Consider the following 18,623-nt stretch of genomic DNA (forward strand, 5'->3'; position numbering starts at 1 on the left):
ATTTTAATTAGGGGGCTGGGGGCAAGAAGGACACCTTAAGATATATAGGTTCAAATCATGGTTGATTAGCACAATTTTTGAAGTTTATTCCAGTGTAGGGGCAACCTCACCTCTTGTTCTAAATGATGTTATCGATAGATTTCAAAAATATAAGAATTACATGATGATTTGAGATTTTTGAAAATGTCCCTTCTTATGAGGTTTTTTTAACGAGGCACGGGGCAAGAGTGCCACTCGTATGGGGCAAGAAGACCACCAGAGCAAAATGCCACAATTTTGTATATTATTATTTCCCAACCTAAATGATAAATTCTAGAGTAAGTAAGATAAAAACTAAGGGATAAAAGTTGACTTATAGTTAAAAAGTAATTTTACGAAATTAATTTAGTTCTCATCTTATTTGACTGTAACAATAATAGTGAAAAAAAATCAGGAAACCATTTTGAATGTCCAAGATGGTTTATTTTGATTTAATTTAGTAGAAGCATTGATTTAATGCAATATTAAACAAGAAAAATAAAAGTTCATGTGATTTTTATATGAGGAAAATTGCGGTGGTCCCTCTTGCCCCATAAGAGATACTGTGTTTTATATATGTAAAACTTAATGTCAAAAGAACTTTTCGAAAAAAAATCCTCACAGCTATATTAAACAATTGAAAATCATCAATACTGTGCGGAAAAACAAATATGTGTTTGTATTTTATTGGGAGTCAAACCTTATTTTCCAGTCTTACATTCTTATAATATTTCGCATTTTTTTGCGTTGGTGAGTTAAATACATTTTCTAATATTTTGTACTAAACATTTTAACTGTAATATTTACACAACCCTCAATTAGTACTCAATTTATTCTTATCGTGCGTTAAACATCAAAAAATTGATTTGAACTACGTGAAATTAGAGGTGGCACTCTTGCCCCGGGTGTCCTTCTTGCCCCATGTCCCCCTACTTTGGAAACTATGAGCAGCGAAGCTTCCTGAACGAACGGCTGGCAACTTAACCTTAACATGTTTCCTGTTATCGCAATTCACCCTGAGAAAAGCTCCGATAGTAATACAATTGAGAAAAACGTACGGGGAACGCAAATAACAACACAGCGCAACAAAAATGACACTTTTGCGTTGTCTCAAGGATCAAATTATGTGTCTCTAGTAGATTTGGGATTGCTGAATCTGATGCCGTTCTCAGAAATTTCCCAGCACGTCATAATTTTTAGCTACAGGTCACCAAAGTTGTATAAAACATTGGTTTTATTGATGTTTACCTTAAATTTGAAGTATATTTATCAAACTTCTTGTGATCTTATCCACTATGCATGCAAAAGAGGACTTAAACTTTCGTTTTAGATATATTTTTGGTTTGAAATTTCACGGATAAAATTTAGATTAAACTGATTTTTTAAGTCATCAAAAAATAGATTTTGCACATCAAAAGGCATTATGAATATTGATGATTAGTATTGTTATACATATAAAGGTTTGAATTTCTGTGGCAAATATGCAAATAAATTGCCTCACATGCTGGCAAACTTGCATGCAAGTGGCTTGAAATAGTTAATTTTTGGCATTTTCAACAACCAATATCTCAAAATCTAGACGTGCTATGATATTTCTGTAAACGGCAATTGATTCAGCAACCCTTAATTAAGTAAAAAGAGGGTATTTAGATGCTGGAGACAAAAAACGTGTTCCGCAGTGCAATCATTGCAGAATTATCTTGAGTATTTCCCGATAACCAGCGATAGTCCAGCACTCGCAAGGATCGCCAAAACTTACGGGAATCTTGATATGCATTTGTTATAATGGCGAAAATAATCGTTAATATTTTTTGAAGCTATGCAGAATTGATATAGTAGACTGATGCAAAATTTTGAAGTTTTTGCTCCCCTATGCTTAAACGGTGTCAATTATGATGAAATCATTCTCCCCAAAGTTTGAAGTGATTTGGACGATATTTAGTTGTGCACACGATATTTGATGTTTATATGGAAATTACTATGAAAAAGGCAAACTTTTGGTATTCAGTCCTCTAACTGCTCGAAACAATAATCTATGGAAAACTGAACAAACTCTTTCTGATGCGAAATCTTCCCAGCTACAGCTTTGCCCAAGACTACATTTTGATGGACGTAAGGATAAATTTGTTATTATTGAGACAAAGCCTAACTCATGCTGAGATGACCATTCATTGGCTCTTAAACTTATTCCCAAAACAATTTGTTTAAGGCAAACTTAGGCAAGAAAATTCTTCTCTTATCGATTCCTTAGACTTAAAAGAGCATTTGAGCAAGATATCTCCTCGGGGAGTGGTTGGGAAGCGATTTGTATGATATGAAAAAGCTGTCCTTTTATATTTCACGTACCAACAAAAATAGCTGTTTAATTTGATGGGGTTAACGGAAAACGAAAATAAATTTTCATTCCAGGAAAGCCTAGACTTTGAAAATAAAATTACCGGCAAGAAAAACTTATGCTGAAAACGACAATTGCGGCAAGTTTTAATGAAGATAAAAACTTGAGTTTGAAGTAAAAATTATGTTCTTGTTGAACTTTTGTTGTGTGTTCTTTAACTTTTTGATATTGTAGATGAATGTTTGATTTTTATTTTTAAAATTTAATACATTTTTTAAAAATTGGGGTTTTTGCCAGCTTTTTAGGAAACTGGACCAATGTGCGCCAGGTACACCACTGTTGCCCTCCGACTGCCGACCAGTTGATGAAGCATGGAATTGATGAATGAATAACAATTTATCCTGACGTTCTATCAAAATGTGGTTTTTCGGCAAAGTTATAGCTGAAAGGAATTTCACACGAGAAGAGTTTGTTCACTTTTCCATAAACATTGTGACGAAGAGACTGAGGCTGAATACAAAAGGTTTGCCTTTTTATAGTAATCTCGACATAAATTTCAAATTGAGTATCAGTCAAATTTCTTCAGAATTATTTTAAATCTTTGAGAGGATGCTATTTACCATAATAAAAAATCGTTTACGAAAAAAATGGAACAAATTTGTTATTATAAAACTGTGAGAGATTATATTCAGGATTCCGTCAGAATTGATTGAAAATTCTGTTCTGTTCAGTAATATATGAGTATGCTAACTAGGATTTTTTAATAATCTTGTTCTGGATTGTATCAGAAGCTTTTCTAGTTATCTGTCAGAATGTTACTAATGGTTATGTTGGACACACTATAGTCCAGGATTTACGCTCCCATATTCTATGAGAATCCTGACTATAATTCTGAATAAGTTTCATAACGATTCTTTAACATTCCATTATGAGAATTCTAATAAGTTTTCATGTGAAAACTCTGCACAAGAATTTGCAACAACTGTATCCAATTTACTTTGAGGATTCCTGTCCAGAATTCTGTACGAAGCGGTTCAGGATAAATATTAGATCAATATTAAAGATTCTATGAAAATATTTATCGGGGGTTTGTTTTGGAATGTAGCTTAGCATTCAATCAAGTTGTGATTGGCGGGAATTCATCTATTGTCTTGCAATTTTTATTCAAGTTTACTAGAAATGCACTTTTGCTTGTCAAATAGTCAATAAATACATAGAAGTGAAAGCGTTTTTTGGCGATTGTCATAAAATTTATGTTAATAATAAATTTATTTGCTTCGATTTTTTCTCCGCTCGCTAAACTTCAATTAGATCAATGTGTAAACAGTTCTAACGGATATTGAAACTTGAACGAAGAGTGCGGAGATCCGAGCTTCCTAACTCACTTGCTTTAAACTTATAAAAAACGAAATCAATAAATTTAAAAGGGTTTAAAAAAACAATATAAGAATCACACTTGAGTTATGAGTAGAGCAAAGAACTATGAATGGCAAAATGAATTAAACTACGCCCAAACAACCCAAAAGTTCAGATAAATGGGCATGTTTGGCTTAATCAGTTCACTTCTTAGGAATTGATCGAACTTCAGTTCACATAAAGTTCATTGAAGTAGCTTAATCGTATGATATCTACCATAAAGTACGGACAATGTTCTCGACCCGAGCTTGTGCTGTACTCCCAGTTGTTAATAAGTTCATGAGTACCCTCATTCAGGGTATAGTTGATCAGCACGGGGAGAAGCTGATCATTCCCCGTACCACATGTATAAACTGCCAAGAGAGCTATGATCCAGTTTTTAGTTATCATAACTTCTATGATATTGCATTACCTTGATGTTTTTAAATTCGGTTTGCCGTTCAATACCATGGACAAAAGAGATTTTTGAGGAAAAGTTCGCTTGAACTATTTCGAATATTTCCAAGGCTATAATAAAATTTCGTTTGTATAATTCGTTTATCCCACACGTTAAATCCCCACCAGCACTTAAAATATTTGGATGTTAAACATGCATCCTACTAAGGATCATAGAACATAATAACTCAAAAGTGATCAACATTCACCTCATTTTTACGGTACTATATAGTTTCATTTGGAACTAAAAATGTACTAGAAGTGAACTTTTGAGTAGTGAACTTTCTAGTAAGTAAAACAGCACTCTTATGTCTAGTAAGTAAACAGCAGTTCTGGTTCTAAACTTTCGTTTGATTCGACGATACTGATTAAGCCCTCTAGAGTCTAGGGATCAGTTTTGGTAATTTGCGTTTCGATATTTTTTAAATGTTTTAAGAAGATTAAAAAATCTACTATCAACACCCAAGTTTACACTGTGAGCAGCTTTCATTTAGACTGGTGGACAACATGTTTATTTCAAATATAAGAGGTTTATAATGCAAATTTGATGTTTTGTTCACAATTATCAATTTTCGAGATGAACTTTTGAAAAGGGCAACATGTGAAAATGATTTTTGTTACTAAAGATAGATATAGGCCGCTGTTGAAAACCATTATAAATATTTAGAACCTACATAGTTATCATGCATGAATCATAATGGCGATATTCAATAATCCCATGAAATAACCTTTAGCCGTTACTAAAGGAAAAGGTAAAAAATACTGAAAAAAAAAAGTCAAAAGCGCTAGATGAAAAAGGTTACGATTTAATGTCATCTGATCGTCCATAGACAATGGGCTGAACCGTTTAATGAATTTTTATTTACAATTCCATAAATTAATTCGGGAATCTTCAATTTACTAGCATAATAATCCTCTGAGACGCTTCCAGCATAAATTGGGTATTAAAGCGAACTCACGTAATACCTTGGTATAACGTAAGTTAATTTTAATTTATTTACGTTGTATCAAATCAAAATATTTGTTTCATTGATTTTGTTTTAAAATATATTTATGATGAGAGAATGAACTTTCAAAATTTATGTTATTCACTTAGCAGGTTTTTCTCATAATTTAGTTCTTGTTTCTGCTTTAATTTTTCGATTAAAATTTCAGTTTTTTCGTCTATCTTTCTCATTCCTTAATTATTTTTTTTATTGGCATTACATCTGGTATGAAGCAGGTCCACTCTCAGTTTAGTGTTCAAACTCTTTCATAATGGAAATTGAATTAACCTTCCTTAGTATAAATAGCATCTGTGGTTCTCAGTTTAGAACTGGAAAGGGCTGATAGAACGCTTATCTGAAGTAGCATGTTCTGTTTAGTAAAGGCATTATATTAGGAAGAGTAGAAGATTTTTGAAACACATTCAGATGCTTGCGTAATTATTGAACTGATTGTCAAGCTTCACCAGGTGGTTGAAAGCATTTTAAATTGCATGGAATAGTGAGTTGATGACGACATTTAATATGAGACTTTACAGTTCCAATTACAAACGTTTTTCTAGGGGCCAAAAGATCTGCAGTGATTTATTTAAGGTTAAAACAATGTCATATAAATAAACTCATGATGATCATGACGGTACCCGAGGAGGAAAGAATAACTCGCAATAAATTATCATATAATATATTTGGTATCATACCACAATAAGGTATTGTTCAGGTTATCAATACCTTATTTTGGTATTATAATGGTATTTGGAAAAATGTTAAAATACTTCATTTGATATTCGTTAGCTATTGAGGACTGCTGGAGGTATTGAACTACTTTTACTTTTATATGAAAATCCTTCAAGTATTATTTAGGTATTACAATACCTCATCTAATTACCAGCTTGGCATTTGTAGGATATGCAGAAGGTATTTTTGAGGTATTTTATCTCTTATGCAGGGCTCATTCCTACCTCATTCAGGTTGTCAGTATTGGAAATTATCTGGTATGGAATACCTCAATTTTGGTATTCAGTATTTTCTTCTGCTCGGGTAGCAATGGCCTGTTCCTACAAAACAGTTTGATCAAGATTGTATATATATTTGTATTCTATCATACTCCTATTCTTCTTCTTCTTGACATTAACGTCCCCACTGGGACAGAGCCGGCTTCTCAACTTAGTGTTCTTATGAGCACTTCCACAGTTATTAACTGAGAGCTTTCTTTGCCAAAGTTGCCATTTCCATTGCCAGGCTCAAGAATCCATCATTCAATCATCAACAATCATCAAAAATTAAAAACCAGTTATTTCGTTCCAATTAAAGAATTCCTCTTGAAAATCTATCATTGTAAGTGTAATGTAGGAATAGATTTTCATGAACATTGCTTCAGATTTGAGCAAAAAAACTGGTTTTTGAAAAATTGTAAAACGATGATGGTTATTTTACTCTTAAATCGGATGCCCCTTTGGTCCCACATAACCCAAAATTCATATAATCTAAGAAATACAGTTAACTCTCCCTTACTCGGTATTCCCTATCTCGATATCGAGTTAGAGAAGAACCATAGTAAGAGCTGGTTTTCATGGCTAACTCGATGTTCCCTTGCATCGCAGTTGCACTGGTTTTGTTGTTCTGTAACTCGATACCCTCCTAACTCAATGGTCCCTTCAATATCGAGTTAGGACAGTTGACTGTATAAATCAAATGTGCTCTTCAAAATTTTTATGTTTGGCTTACATTCGTCTTCACCTTAAACTTTGTACCACAACGAAATACTCCGATAGAATAACTATACTAAATATTCAGCCTGAATATGGTCTCATATATTGTTAAATTTTGGCCAAGAAACCATTTATTTCAATATTGCATCGAAAAGTTTTTAAAATGTTTTCAGCATGAAAAATTTAATATTTAACCATATCACATAGAAAGAATGTCAATTAATTAATTGTAAAATTTTGTGACTAAAACCTAAATTTCACAAGTTTTGTGTATGTTTATTGATATTTTAAAAATAACTTTACGATGCAACAGGAAAGCTACTGCAGCTATCACATTACTGGTTTTCACAAAGCATCATCGATTGCACGGCATAAAACAACAAGGCAGACTCTTCACTAGTTGTAAACATCGGATTTGATTGTAACATGTCACGTCATTCTACGATTGGAATATACTATCCGGACCACTAGATTATTTTTTTCACAAATTTGATAGAGGTGGATAAAAATAACATCGTCAAGTAGTTGTCAGTGTTCGGAATATATCACCTTCTTTATATTGTACATCGTGATCGAGCACTCGACACTGAAGAAGTCTGTAAGTCGCAGACGAAATAGGCCTTTCTGTCAAGATAAGCAAACACATATTAGAGTTTAAGGTATTTGCTCGCCTTACTAGTGATTTTAGTATTTTATTTTTTTTTGCAAAAAAGTGAAGTGTTAAAGTTCAATTTGTAGTTTTAAAGATACTCTAATAATCCCTCCCCTAAATTTAATATAAATAAGTGTAAAGAAAAATGATCCTGTTGGTAAAAAGTTCACAGCAATGAAAAAATTGGTGTTCCACATGATTGTTTATTGTTGTTGTTATTAGTTCATTGGTAAGCGATTTATGACTGTACTTGGTTTTAGTAAGTGCTGGAATTTCTCTGACTTAGTATTGAATGGTGATTGACATACTAAAATGTTGTTTGTTGCAAACGTTTTTAATATAAATTTAAAAAATGGGAGCAATCACAGTAGGCTGTGCACGCGGGCGGCTGTGTTTTTTTATTCGCTGTCACATTTTGTTTCGCTTCCGTGTTTTTACTCATTCGGCTGAAGAATTGTGGAAACGGCTTGGGATGCTATGCCATCTAGTGAATATTGTGAACAGAATAAATTGCCTTGTGAAGTGATAATAAAGAATGTGGTTAACAGATATAATCCTTAAATGTTTTGAAATTGTCAGCGTGTCACGATCGGTTGTGTAATATGTTGGGCATCGAGGCCATTGAAGCCCTCGCTTTTTGAAGTTTTCGCAGTAAATTTGTTGATTTTATGCTTACCAAAAAGGAAAGCTTAAACTCGCCATCCGGATTCAGTGACATGTAATAAGACTTTCCAATGGTTTTCATAGCAAAAGCCAATCGGAAAAAAAAGCAAATTAGTGTTTGATTCTTTAAGTGCGGTGCTGTTCTTGCGGGGCGAGCGAAAAAAAAAGTCAGCAGTGAGGTGCACATAATACGGCGATGGAATCAACTAGCATCCAACTGGTGAGATCGGTTCTGAACTTATACAGTTTTGGAAACCACTAAATACGTGCCAGAGTCGAAAATATAATTTTCGATTCGGGAAGTGTAAACTTATTTTAGATATCCATCTAAATATCTGGGTGTTTTCATGCGGGGCTTGCTGTGATAAAAATGACCTCAGAATGTGTGTGTATGAACAGCCATTCTTGAATGGATCGTTGGAATGCAAGTAGAGCTATCACCTTTCATCTCCAGGGCTAAAATTGTCTTGCATCTATAAAAACATCTTTGTGTGTCAATAAATAGCTGCAAACAAATTTTTTCCATAAAAGCACTGGCGTTCAGTGGGAGGTGGATTGTATACACATACATACATACATACACACAATTGAAAAAAAATGTTACGTTACGTTATATCGAGGAATGACTGTATTTTGAATTATTTAAAAATTAACCCAACGTTACGAATTTACGTTAAGTTGTCAAAAAAATAAACATCAATTTATGGGAAGGTCTGGAGAGTTGACTGTATGATTCTTAACATATAGAATGATGTAAAATTTCATTAGGAAAATTTTCGCCAAAGGCCCCTAATTTATAGCGTTTCTGAGTTATCCAGCTTTTTACGCTCGCCATAAAAACAATATGCTATAAAATATTTGACATATGCTGACTATCAGCACTGAACTGAAACTTGGAAAATATATCCTCAGCATGCCTTGACGAAACCATCAAATTACATTGTTTTTCTTTCTGTCAATCAGATGAAAAATTTTGTTTGAATTTGCGGAAAGAATTTATTCGTTATTGTTATATTGAATAATGAGAACTCTTATTTTATTTTAGGCCTTAATAAGTTGGATGAACATACATTCCCAACAACTTGAAGGAGGAAATATTTTAAAAAGACCCGGCTTTAGCTCTTTGAATTTCGCAAGACCAAGGCGAAAAAAATAAAATGGATCAAACATTGCACGGGAAATGGCTGGGCCGGTATGCCATGCCCTCGGTACCTCGCGTACCTGTAGGAATGAATTAGATCCCTTTTTGAGGTCCTTAGTCTCTTGCCTAGCAACTCCTATCCCTACTCCTCGTGGTACTGGCCGGGGAACGAGTAACCATGAGGAGATCGAGTAACCAACCCCGATGGGAACTTTGGTCGTATGCTAACAGGAAAGAGGGGGTTTGCTTTTGCTTCTGCAAACCTGGACATCATTCTCACAGATTTTCATGGCAAGATTTTTTTTTTTTCAATCCAGGGCTGGAGTCTACATTATCCCTGGGAGATGTTTTCACAAAACCTTGTTGAAATTGCACAGTAGCAGAGATCTCAATTTTTCCAGACAACAATACCTTGACTGATTTTTATTATATTTACGGAAATGTTGTACCGTACTATATTGTTTGAATGATTTGGCCTGCAACTCAAAAAGGTGTTGGGGCCTTGATCTAAATGTAACCTAAAAACAAGAGGGAATAATTATTAAACGATCAAAGCATTATCTATGCAAATCGAAATTCGATTTTATTTTAAGTGACAGAAAAGCAACGAAAAATATTTCAGTAAGTGATGGGTTACTAAGGATTTATTTTCGAGTTTCAGTTTCAGTGGTGATAGTCAGCTTCTGTCAAAAGATTTTATAGCATGGCTAGCGTAAAAAGCTGGATTCGAGATTTACTGACAGCAAAAATGTGGTTGTTTGTAGTTACTTAGAAAATATTTAGATGATCAGGTCATACTTCTCCTCATTCGATTCACTAGACGTACAACATTTTTTGAATAGTGTTGTACTGCTATTTTCGCAATCTTCAAAACATATGATGATCAAAAAAATAATGAAAAACTTTGAGTCAACTTTACAAAAAAAAATCGCATTTGTTACATTCAATTATAATACAATTTAACAAATTTTGTACTTCAATATTGTTTGCTCTGAATTTTTTTTAAATCGGAATTATTCTATTTGTTGTTAAGTGGTAATAATGTGATAAGTGATTTTGATTGAATAATGTCTGATAAACACGAAGCTATCAAAATTTAATTTATATTGTAAAATACAAATTGAATACAGACGGAGATTCATGATGGCACAAAAATGCATCGGGTTTTATATTGTTGCTCATCACCATAGAGGTCAGTTATAAAATTTTAACTTACGTTTTCAACACTTCAGGTTCTTCTTTAGCTTTTGCTGCCGTGATCAACCGTGTTTTTTTTCAAAGAACTTTTCAGGCACAAATGACGTATCACTATATCACTGATTCACTTTCAATTGGTCAAATTTTGCTATACATTTATTAATTCGGCATGTTTTGGCTTCTTCATGATATGTATTACCAATTTTCACTAACATCAACTATCTCTTCAATCATTTTCCCCAAATTTCTTCAACCAGCATCAAACTGCCGCGCTAGTCCCGGATCAAAACACACTATTCCATCCCAATAACTGAAGACTCGCGCAAAAGACAACGAACCCGAATAACCGGAAAACTGCACCACTAGAATGTCCAAACGAAAAGTAAAAGTTGCAGCTGCATCGCCCGTTGGTCTGCTAGCTGCTCTGTTGCATGCAATTGCATTTCGACTGCACCCACCCTCCGTTGCACTCTAGCCAACAAACAGCGCGACCAAAAGCGACCCACCGGCAGGCAACCTTTGGCGCGCCCGACCAACTCTTGTAGGAGAAAATGGCCCAATACGCACTGGTTGGGGTACAATGGCCTGACACACTACCAAGTCAAGCATTGAACATTTCGATACGATTTAAAACCGTGAAACAGCTCAAATTTGCAAAATGTGTCTACAGTGGTATAGTAGTTAGTAGAGTGGACGAACCGTTCGCGAACGGTTCAAAAGAACTAGTTCTTTGTGGTGAGCGAATGAGTCATAGTTCTTTTTTGAGAACGGTAGTTCAGCCAGAACGGATAACTGAACGCGAACTGCGAATGAACGAACACAACGAACGTAAAAGAGAACCGTTCGGTATGCATGCTTGATCATTCTCGCCGATCGAACGGCAAAGAAAAACTAAAGGAATGAAGATCGATTCACCCCGCTCTTGGCACCAGACGCTGGGTTACGAACGATTCGGTGCGACGAATGACCAACGATTGAAAAATGTGTTTGTGTGAGTGGTGATTCCTCATCGTTTCATTTCAATCATTTCGTTCATTCAAAGTTTGTCTGGAGTTTTTGGATAAGTATAAACCACGGACGGACAAAGCTTGGCGCGCAAAGGGGAAGCCCAATGAATGAACTTATATTTTCATTTTAAAATTTATTTAACAATAATCGTTTATATTGCGATTGTTAGGAAAGTTTTCCGGTCTGCGGTAGCCGCAACTGTCGAAGTTCTATTGGACACTTAAGGGGACAGGATCCGTCATTGATTTCGGGATTTTCAAAAGCAGTTTTTCCGTTCAAACACAGTGAACACATTTTCATCGAATAATCTATAGTTTTGAACAGAAAAAACTGCTTTTTGAAATTTCGATCATGACGATGATTACGATGACGAATTCTTGAAATTTAAAATGCATTCTGTCAATAATTCAATTAATCTAATCATAACATGCTTGCAGAGAAAAATAATTTGAAAAATAACATAAAACAACCGTCAGGATTGTCGGAATATCATTGCAAGTTAATGATGATATTTCAGTTGAAGCAGTTGCGGGTAATTTTCGGTTTAACCGTAAATTGGAAAGTTTTCTCTAAAATAGCAAAACTAATTTCAAATGATGTATTTTGTTCAATTTTCTCTAGTACAAATTTTCTAATGAATAATAGAATAATAATTTAGATTAAAATTTCGACTTTGGACTAAATAAATCTTTTATGTGTCGTATTACATTGTCCTGTAAACGAAATGAAAAAGATTTTTCAAAAGAACGAAAAGAACGGTTCAAAAGAACTAGTTCGCTTTCGAGAACGGAACGAACGGAACTGTTCATTGAAAAAAACTGTTTTGCCCATCTCTAGTATTAGCAGGTATTGTATAGTTACTGTTGATACTTTGAATGACCTCAAAAATGTTTAATATTGTTACGAGGAAAACGACCCAAATCCTCAAAGTGGATTTTTGGACCATTTTACCCTATTGCAATTTTCCATGCCACCGCCGTCCCTGTCGCAAAACCACCACACGGAAGAGAGTAGGGAAAACCTCCTCCTCGTGGTGCAAGCTCACTCTTCCTCCTCCTTCTCAGTGTGGCAGCGTTGTAGACAAAAGTGAAAGAAAATCCGGAAGAAACTTAACCACTTCAACAACCAGCTATCGTGTTACCAACTATTATAGGCAATAGGAAAAGCATCATCCATCACGCCGCCGCACACTGGTTTGGAACACGAAAAACGTGTATTTTTTTAAGTTTTCGATGTTCAAACGTGACTTCAAAAGGGAATTACGACATTTTGTCCTTTCAACGTTTTGTCTTTTGGCATTCTGTCCATAAAATTTAAAAGAGTGTTGTCTTCGGAAGAGATCCTTCAACTCTTTATAATCTTTATTTTGATAAAGGAAATATTAGTTAGGGATAATTAAAAAATGACGTCAATCATTTTTCGAGGATTTCTTGAACCCCCCTCGCTCTTTTTGTCACGCTTTTTCTAATACCATATACATGTACTGTCATAGTTTTGTAAATCTCCCCCTTCCCAAATGATTGATCTCATTTTGGATTTGATCCCTAATCTTTCTTAAAAGTGCAGTTCATTCATGATTTTTGTTGCTGAATGATTTTTTTTTTCTCCAGACACCGATTTCGTATGAACATTTGTTGACGAGTTACAGGAGCATTTTGTACGAATGTGTATTTAAAAAAAAATTAGCAAAAATAGATCTTAGATCATAGAAAAATTATTAATAATCGAAAAATCATTGTTTTCTTCGAAGCCACCTTTTTTTAATCTCATTTTGATTGATGATGATGATGATCAACGATTTGAGTTGAAAATCTGTCACTTTTTGGTCATTAAATACAGTGATCATACCATTAAGAGTGTTTGATCCTAAGACCTTGTCGCTTGCTCCTGCGGGGGCGGACGATTGGAGCAGGATCGAACGTATCGCGCGTTGGTGGCCGTAGTAGTGAAAAAAAGTGCCGCGATCCGTTATTAGGGTTTAATCTATTGATCGCGTCGCTTGCTATTACGTGGGCGAGTGATAAACACTAGTTCGGCTTGTTAGGCGATTATTGAATTATATCACGAATCCGGTTAGGCGTGATTATATCTTGGATCGCATCACCAAATATTGGTGGACTCCCAGATCTCTAACCAAATATTGGTGACTCCCAGATCTCTAACTTATCCCACTAACCAATATCCTTTCCATGTCAACTGTGGAGATGCAGAGGTATACTCGGTCTCTAGTAACAACGTTTGTATAACTTACATTCCTTCCCTTCCCCGAAGACCGTAAGGCCGTTGCCGGCGCCGGTATTGACTTTTAAAATTTGAGCTATTTATTTGTGCACATTGAATAATAGTCAACTAATCCCACGCCCTATTCATTAATTCCCTGTGCAACTTCGATTGTTCTGGTCAATCACGGGGTAGCAACTACGAATTGTTCGGTCATCTATGCTCAGCTCATGTTCAAGCTCATGCTCAAATACAGTGGTCATACTATTAAGGGTCACCCAGAATAGAGCGACTAATAATCGTGACTACATGACCTTAATTAGGTTGAGCAGTGTATCACGAAATGCGGCAAGCTGAACAATTTCAATTTGAAAGATATTGTTTACCGATCACAGGGCTGTTGGCGACTGAGTGTCTTCAAAAGCTCCTTAGACCTTAGGATGCTTGAAAAAATATGAGACCAAAAATAGGCCGATCGTAAGCCAAGTAGAGACCAAATAGGAATCAAGAAAACAAAATAATCAATACGAAAATCATGGTATAATGATATCATGTTCCAGGATTTAGTAATTACATGTATTATTGGCAGTATAATTTTTTTTTTTCAAGATCACAAAACGATTAAGGTATTTAGCAAAATAATTCGTTTATTTATTCTTTAAGTAGTTACTCCATGATATCAGGTTTCATCAGGGTAATCCAACTTCTAGGATTCCAGAGGCTTCACCATGTTTTTCCCCCGTATTCCCTCCAAAGATTCTTTCACAAATTTCTCAAGAAAGTCCTGGAGTTTTCCAGTGATTATTCAATATATTTCGCTAGGATTCCGTCCAATATTTTCGTAGCACATTTTCAAGAACTCAAGCTATAATTTCTCCAGAGATACCGTAGGATAGTTTACGTTCAGTTTATCAAAGCTTTCAGCCAAGCATTTCTTCACGGGTACTTTCAGAAATATCTTCAAAAATTCCCCCTATGGTTTCTTCAGAAAGCTCAGCAGTTTGGAAATTTCGTGATGAAGTTTTCAAACAATTTATTGGATTTGTTTCAGGAAATTATGAAGAATATATCAAGATATAATTTGAGAAGTACCTCCTCCATTTTATATATTAGGCGATTTCAATGCACACAATTTTGCATGGGGTAGTGAGAAAACTGATGGTAGAGGTTCGTTGATTATGGATTTGATTGATGATTTAAACTTACATATCCTAAATGATGATCTTTTACTAGGATTGTTGTACCACCAAATCATCATTCGTGTATTGACTTATCGCTATGCTCTAATAGCTTGTCTATGAAATCTTCATGGAAAACTATTGACGATCCTAATGGTAGTGATCATTTGCCAATTTTAATAAAAATTCAAAATCCTATTCGTGATAAATCAGTCCATGATTCTAATGTTCCTAATCTATGTGAAAATGTAAATTGGACAAAATTTTCCGATCTTGTATCCCTTTCATTGATTAATTTATTGATTCGGTATCTCCAATTGACAATTACAATAATTTTTCAAAATTATTAATTGATTGTTTATTCAAATCTCAAAATAAAAAAAATGGTTCACGATTTATTAAAAGAAATCGCCCTTCTTTCTGGTGGGATAATGAATGTTCCATTGCTTTAAAAAACTAAATCTGATGCTTTTAAATTATTTCGTAAATCAGGCTCCAGAAATCATTATTTTGCATATCGTAAAACTGAAGCACAATTCATAAGACTAACTAAATCCAAAAAGAGAAATTATTGGAAAAATTTTATTCAAAATTTAGATAGAGAAACTTCTTTATCTACATTGTGGGATGTTGCCAGAAATTTAAGAAATTATGATCCCAGCATTTCTACTGTTTTAGAATATTCGGAAAAATGGATACATGAGTTTGCTTCAAAAATTTGTCCTGATTTTGTCCCACGTTCCATTAAATTTAAAAATAGTCCATTAAATTATTTTCCTGATCTTTGTTGTCCGTTTTCATTAGCCGAATTCAATTTAGCATTATCAATTACAAAAAATACTGCTCCAGGTATTGATAACATAAAATTTATTGTATTGAAAAATTTACCTGATGATGGAAAACCTATTTACTTTCAATATATAATGCTTTCTTATATCAAAATATAATTCCTACTGAATGGCGATTTATTAAAGTTATAATATCCTTAAACCTGGTAGAGATCCGTCTTCGGCTGATAGTAGAAGACCAATTAGTTTATTATCTTGTTTGCGTAAACTTTTGGAAAGAATGATTTTAAATCGTCTTGAATTGTGGGCTGAAAACAATAACATTTTTTCATCTTCTCAATTTGGATTTAGGAGAGGTCGAGGTACTCGCGATTGTGTTTCACTTTTAGCTTCACAAATTCAGCTTTCATTCAATAGAAAACAAGACTTAGTTTCTACTTTTCTTGATGTTTCTGGAGCCTATGATTCTGTTCTAATTGATTTATTATTTGAAAAGATGAATAATTTCAAAATTCCCAGTATGTTTTCTAATTTCATAATTAATTTATTTTCTTTCAAAATTATGAACTTTTTTCATAATGGAGAATCAAAATTATTAAGACATAGTTATTTCGGACTTCCACAAGGATCATGTTTAAGTCCATTTTTATACAATTTATTTACCAGCGACATGGCATCAATAATTCCTAATGGTTGTTATTTGCTTCAATTTGCAGATGATAATGTTATTTCTATCAGTGGCAAAAATAGAGAAGTCATTAGTCATTTTATGCAATGTGCCTTAAATAACATTGATTCATGGGCACATGAGAATGGATTTTCATTTTCTGTTCAAAAAACAAAATATATGATCTTTTCGAGAAAACATTCGAACATTTCCATTAATTTATATCTTAATGGAATCGAAATTGAACAAGTGATGAATTTAAATACCTTGGCATATGGTTTGACCCTAAATTAAATTGGAACATTCATATTAAACAAATTCAAAAAACATGCTCAAAACGAATCAATTTTCTCCGTACTATTACAGGTACTTGGTGGGGTGCTAATCCATCTGATTTAATTACACTTTACAAAACTACTATTCGTTCAGTCATGGAATATGGTTGTTTCACTTTTGGAAGTGCTGCACAAACACACTTTATCAAACTTGAAAAAATACAATTTCGTTGTTTGAGAATTTGTTTGAAACTTATGAATTCAACTCATACTCAATCAACAGAAGTACTGGCTGGTGTCGTACCACTTAAAATTCGTTTTCAAGAACTCAATTGTAAATTTTGATGAATTGTTATCAAATAATCATCCAATTATCAATATTTTGAAGTCTTTATTCGAAATTAACCAACGAGCAAAATATTGGAATCTTACATCCATTGCTCATCTGAAAATATAGTATCAATTTCATATAATAGTTTTTATAATTTTGAAATTAATATTCACACTTTTCAACCTTTGATTGACTTTTCTCTATTCCATGAACTGAACAAATTCCAAATCATCTGTATTCTTCTTTTGCCAATATTTTATTTATGCGTAAATTTGATGGAATTACTTCCTCACAATTTTATTTCACTGATGGATCCTTAGCTCAAGTATCGCGGTTTTGGAGTATACAATGAATTTTTGGCTCATTTTTTCAAATTAAAATCTCCTTGCTCCATATTCATTGCAGAATTGATTGCTTTATATTTACTTGTAACTTGATAAGGATTGTCCACCAAATGTTTACATTGTATGTTCTGACAGCTTGAGTTGTCTTCGTGCTTTGAGTACCATCTCTTCAATTTCAAACTCATCATGTTTATTTATGATGAAAAAAATATTATTTAATTTGCATAGTCAAGATTTATTATTAAATTTGTGTGGATCCCTGCTCATTGTAGAATATACGGTAATGAGCAGGCTGATTCATTGGCTAAACTTGGTGTTGTTCGGGGTATAACTTATGATCGTGATATTTTTCCTTCTGAGCATTATCCTAAACTGAAAATACATTCCCTTGATAGTTGGGCAAACTTGTTGGAACTCCAGTGATAAAGGAAGATGGTGTCATTCAATTTGTCCAAAAGTAAGTCATTTTCCTTGGTTTAGAAATATACCAGGAACCAAAACTTTATTGTTCATTTTCGCGATTGATTTCAAATCATTATATTGTAACAATCATTTATATCGTATTATATTGTGGATTCAAATCTATGTGAATGTGGTGAATCTTATGAAGATATTGATCATATAGTTCTTCAATGTTCCAGGTTCATTTTACCAAGGAATAAATATTTAATAGTATAATCAATTATGGCCATCCAATTCCTGTATCTATTCGGGATATACTGGGTACAAGATGTTATCATATACTTAAACTCTTATTTAGTTTTTTGAATGAAATCTCATATATTGTTTGATACTCGTGCCTTGTGTGTGTTTTTTCTATTTTTATTTACAGATGTGAAGATGGATTCTGTTTTGGAAGACCCCCTCCCTCATCCTGGTTTGGAAATCACTTCATACTTCAGATAGCTTGGATTCATGTTGCAGTTTGTGGCTTTGTTATGGTATATCTTTGCCGTATGAGCCTTTAATTATAAAATTTCTTTTTGTTTTGTAACGTTATATGAAAAGATGAAGAGGTTTTGTGCCTCTTTGAGAAAGATTTCGAATGGAAATCACTCAAAGGGGTTTTTCCTCTTCCAAAATTTTTGTTACAATAAATAAATAAATAAATAAATATAATTTGAGGAATCCCAGAAATAATCCGTAGAATATAGCTAAAATGAAATCTATAATTATCTCTAATGAGTGCTCTGTGATTTTTTTTAATCAACTCTTGCAAGACTATCTGGAAAACTCCCTAACTGAAACAATATTGTTTAACCA

General features: G+C 33.8%; 1 protein-coding gene across 2 annotated transcripts in view; it reads right to left on the reverse strand.

The window, feature by feature from the left end:
* The window catches only part of LOC5575138 (ecdysone-induced protein 78C), a 132,324-nt gene that overhangs the window by 16,694 nt on the left and 97,007 nt on the right, over positions 1–18,623 (reverse strand). The gene's annotated exons all lie outside the window — the stretch shown is intronic.

Source organism: Aedes aegypti, chromosome 2 (genome assembly GCF_002204515.2).
Source record: "Aedes aegypti strain LVP_AGWG chromosome 2, AaegL5.0 Primary Assembly, whole genome shotgun sequence".
NCBI classification, from domain to species: domain Eukaryota; kingdom Metazoa; phylum Arthropoda; class Insecta; order Diptera; family Culicidae; genus Aedes; species Aedes aegypti.